General features: G+C 39.5%; 1 pseudogene; it reads left to right on the top strand.

Moving 5' to 3' along the window:
• Positions 1-1,905, top strand: part of LOC104078464 — a 31,594-nt pseudogene extending 29,689 nt beyond the window's left edge.
• The last annotated feature ends 3,381 nt before the right edge of the window (positions 1,906-5,286 follow it).

The raw sequence follows: 5,286 nt of genomic DNA, 5'->3' as shown, positions 1-5,286 counted from the left end.
CTCTTCCCCCTGAGCAGGAAGGAGCGGCAGAGACATTGTGTGATGAACTGACCACAACCCCCATTCCCCGTCCCCCTGCGCCGCTCAGAGGGAGGAGGTAGAGAATTTGGGAGTAAAGTCAAATCCGGAAAGAAGGGAGGGGTGGGGGAAGGTGTTTTAAGGTTTAGTTTTATTTCTCATTATCCTACTCTGATTTGATTGGCAATAAATTAAATTAATTTTTTCCAAGTCAAGTCTGTTTTTTCCGTGACAGTAATCAATGAGTGATCTCTCCCTGACCTTATCTCAACCCATGAGCTTCCAGTTATATTTTCTCTCCCCTGTCCAGCTGAGGAAGGGAGTGATAGAGCGGCTTTGGTGGGCACCTGGCATCCAGCCAGGATCAACCCACCCCGGTAACATAAAGAAAATGCTTCTTTTCTTTCTTTCTTTTTTTTTTTTTAAACAAAATGCAACAGCTCTGGCTCTCTTTGACGCATATGTTGCTTCTATTTTATGTTTCTTATGTCAAGTCTAGCATGCTGCTGCTCTATGTCCCCTTTATTAAAGAAAGCATTAGGGAAAATAGGAACTAGTGGTCAAATAAAAATATGACATAAAACCCTGGAATATACTTAAAGCTTCTTTGAAAAGCTATCTGAAAAATATTAAATATTTACTGGGTTTGGGGTTTTTTGGTGAAATTCAATTTTAAGGATTGTATTTTAAAAACTGAAATTACATCATGGAGAACAGACAGACCATAAAACATTGTACAGGATAGGCATATATCCTGACAAGGATTAGTGAAGCACTAGGGAATCTTAGTGCTTAGTTCGTATTGTGCAAGCATTATGTAATGTATCTGTAAGAGTTTTGTCAGTATAAAAGCATGTAAGCCTGATTTTTAGAGAATTAGCAGGGAACATACTGAGAATAGTTTGTTTATGGCTGTGGAATTCAGTTCCACTGTTTACAGATCTCAGTCATGCTTTTCATTTTCAAAGTGACTTCCACCTCGTGTTCTGTGAATTCTCCACAAATGTTGCTGGTTGAATAATGAAAGTATTTATGAACTTGTTTTTCAGTTTGAAATCAGCTTTTGAGGTACACGTGGTTTACAGTCTGTTGGCTCCTTGTGTACTCAACTGACAGGGAAGTCAAGCTTTATTGTGAAAAGTGAATTTTGATGGCTTTGCACTATACTTTTTGCATTGAAGGAAGGGTAGGCTGACCCAGCCCTTTCTTACTGGGATTATCAGTATAAGTGAGCTTGCACAGGCTGTGGATTTTTTTTTTTTTAATCGCTATCCAAATGTTACTTACCATAACGTACATAGAATGGAAATTACTTTACAGAGGTAACAAGGAACTAACCGTCTTCCTTTCTTCTTCTTTCTGTAGTTTGTTGCTCAGCCCAACTGCCAGCAGCTGCTCGCATCCCGCTGGTACGACGAGTTCCCCGGATGGAGGAGGCGACACTGGGCTGTGAAGATGTTGACATGTGTTGTGATAGGACTCCTTTTCCCAGTCTTCTCTGTGTGCTACCTGATAGCTCCCAAAAGCCCACTAGGGCTGTTCATCAGAAAGCCATTTATCAAATTTATCTGCCATACTGCATCCTACTTGACTTTTCTGTTCCTGCTGTTGCTTGCCTCTCAGCACATTGACAGGTCAGACTTGAGCATGCAGGGACCACCACCAACTGTCGTCGAGTGGATGATATTACCGTGGGTCCTGGGTAAATGTATTACTAAAGAAAATACAGTGAAAAGTGTTTTGACCCCTGTGGTTTTGCCAAGTGTTCCTGAGGCAGGAAGATACAGTAGAGAGTTCTGTCATGAATTATTGTTCTACCAAAACAGGGAAATGATCCGTCTCCTCCAATACCTAGCAAGAGTAGTAGACAACTTGGGAAGAGTTTAAAAATCCAGAGTGTCACCACCTGATATATTACAGTGAGGGGAAACAAAAGATATTGGGGGTTCCTTCCTGTGATTAAGCAGTGCCCTAAAATATTCGTATTGATATTCTTTTTAATATCTATTTTCTCCAGGACAGAAATTGTTCTGATTCTTCTAAGTGTCCTTTTTTTTTTCTTTGTCAGTCTACTTTTTAAAAAGGGTCGCTTTGCCACGATAATTATTTTTCATGTATTAGAATGAGATACAGTGTCACTTCTGGAGTGTTATCACTAACCTTAGTTACCTGAAGTATGCTTCTTTCTAATATGACAGACCCACCTATTGCAAATAGTGCTGACCACCATTTTCAAGTGAGTATTTTCATTAAAAAACACATGCAGAGTATTTTTTCTGTGCAAAACCATTGATAAGAACTTGTCATTCAACTTCAAACAAAATATTTTACATCAGAAGGAATAAGAAAATCCCCTAGCATTTTTAAAATGGAAAAGATTCCCACTCTGTCCTGATAATTTAAAATAAAAATTTCAGTCTGGGATTATTGAAAGCCTACTTTGTGTGGGCTGTGTCAGCCTTAAATGTCTTCGTGTTTGATTGCTCAATCCTATTGGATTGGACTATCCTAGGTCCTCCCTACCTTTGCATGTCTCCTCTGCTAGACGGTATCTCTCTTGATGTGTCATGGTCTCTTCCCTGTTTCTTATTTTAGGAACCAACACAAGTTGGACCAGGTCAGGCCAAATACTTGGTCTTGACTGAAATGAAATTGTAGAAGGAGGGACTTAGTAGCCTTAACAGCAAGAATTTAAGTCTAATTTCTCATTTAAATTGCCATCACATAGACAAGTTCATGCACAAACTTTTCTGAAATGTTTTGGTGGGGTTTTGATACTGTTCCCTCTCTCAGAGCTTCCCATTAAGATGCTGTTTCTCTTCACTTTTGCAACTTTTCCCAAACACCTGGCTTTTTTTAGAGCAACCAAACTGACAAGGCTTTTGGTCATTGATTATATATAATTTACAATGCAGTGTTGAATTTATAATACACTAATTGGCAGTGCCTGATATTCCAGAGAAGAATGAGTCAGTGGCTTTTCCTCTAAATGTTCCTCAGTAGAGCACTGCAGGGAACAGGAGGCAGGGCTACATCTGTCTTTCACTTAAACAAATATGCATGACTGAAAACCCTGTGTACACTTACTTGTCAGGAACCTCTCAGAAGGACCTGCCTTTCATAGATGAACTGCTTTCTGAGATTTCCCCCATGATAACACAGCATAAAACAGTCCTCACTACCAGCCTTCACTGTAAGGTGTGTTGTCCGTCGCTGGCTAAATATTGCTACTAATATTTAAAAAGCCAATATCTAGTATTATTGCAAAGGAATTAATCAATCTGGCAGGCTGCTTAGAACGACATTTCCTACAGACAAGTCAGACTAACTTCAGTGGGTGAGATTCATATTTAAATATTAAAAAAATTTTCCTGCAGTAAATTTTCCAAGTTTTGTACCATCAAGAAATAAGAAACCAATCTAAAAATCATTAGTTTGATACATTACTTCCTTACAAATAAATGCTACAATGCTGAGGAGGAGCAGGGGGCTCTTCTGTGCTGTCACATGCCCAGAGGAGTAGCTTTTCTTTCTGGCCTTCCAAAATAGCAGGTGGTCAGTATCTATCCAACTTTCACAGTATCCTGAGGCTGAAGGATAATAAGAACAAATGCGTAGCTGACAAATGGACCTTGACACGCCAAAGTGGGTTTTATCATTAACCTATCTTTTTAAAGAAAGACATTAGAGCCCAGAGAAAAAGGCACAATTTGAGAAGGGCAAGGGCTATTTTCAGCTAAAGGCAGTTCTAAAATTTTGGTGACTAACTCCTTTCCAGAAAACGTTCAGTGGGAAGAGGAAGAACCTCCATTGCCCTCAACCTCTGACACTGTTGTTTACTTAGGAAAGGGTTTAAGTAACTCAGCATCCCAAAGCACTTGTTTGAAGAAGCCATTAACTCTGAGAATTATGACTATCAAGATGACTATCTTTTCTAAAAGCAGCATTAATATTTGCAGTATAGACTCATATGGCCAGATTATGCCAGTACTGCCTGTGCTGCATAAACCCTTCCTCTGCAAGCACTACAGGTCAAGTTAAGGGAACTGCTTGCATAAACAAATATTCGTGAGCATGAATAAAGATCAATAGTCAGATACTATGTGGTCAAATAGCTTGTGGTTAATCTAGACTGTAATGTTCAGAGAAACTGTGCCTTCCAAAATCTCTTGCACCTAAAATGATGTATTTTACACACTGATCTCTAGTGGTTCCTGTAGTTCCAGTTTCACAGTTGCTGGGTTCAGCTTTCAGACGTGGGTTGCTGCAGTGCCTTAGCTCACCCAAGAATAATAAGGCCCCAGATTCACCCAACGTAATCTCAGGCAATTCATTAGGTACCTAAGTTCCCTCTGTCATTGAAGGAGACAGACACACATCTCCACAGGAACTTCAGCTCTCAGCATGTGATGAAGGTGTCTATTTCAGCTTTTTTTTGTTTTTTTTTCTTGAAGGAATAAATCTTAGCTAAACGCTGCTGTTTTCATATTCACATACATACAAACTGTGGTCTTCTAATAAACTAAATAGTTTTATTAAGTCCTTATCAATAAGCTAAGGTTAGTTTCCAGGCCACAGAGTTTAGTCTGTCATCTCATCTCTTCAAACTATACAGTTATGCAGTATCCTTAAAAAGAGTAAATGCAGCACTCTTGAATTACACAAGGCAGCCTAAATCTGAGGTACATAGATATATCTTTGCATTTTCTGGACGTAGACGAAAACTGTTGACGTGAGACAAAACTGATGTGGCTCTAGGGTTATAGTTTTTCTCTGAAATTGGCAACATGACCAAGTAAACCCTTCTCCGAAAGCAAAGGTTATCCTGGAGCAGCTACAGCATGTCAAAACTATTAACATTTTAAACAATAGAATTCTTTGTTTGTCTTTGTCTTAATTCAAATAGCTCTGTATGTAGTTTACATTTTAATAGCTACCTCCCTTCAAATGAAGAGAGGAGGAGGAGTTCTACTTTCCAGACTCCTCATCGACATTAATTTCAGCGTAGAATCATAGAATCATTTAGGTTGGAAAGGACCTTTAAGATCGAGTCCGATGATTAACCTAACGCTGCCAAGTCCACCACTAAACCATGTCCCTAAGCACCATATCTACACGTCTTTTCAATACCTCCAAGGATGGTGACTCAACCACTTCCCTGGGCAGCCTGTTCCAAGGCTTGACCACTCTTTCAGTGAAGAAATTTTTCCTAATATCCAGTCTAAACCTCCCTCTAAACCACAACCTGAGGCCGTTTCCTCTCATCCT

Source organism: Fulmarus glacialis, unplaced genomic scaffold (assembly GCF_000690835.1).
Source record: "Fulmarus glacialis isolate BGI_N327 unplaced genomic scaffold, ASM69083v1 scaffold7576, whole genome shotgun sequence".
Taxonomy (NCBI): Eukaryota; Metazoa; Chordata; class Aves; order Procellariiformes; family Procellariidae; genus Fulmarus; species Fulmarus glacialis.
This window is presented reverse-complemented; position numbering and strand designations above follow the sequence as displayed.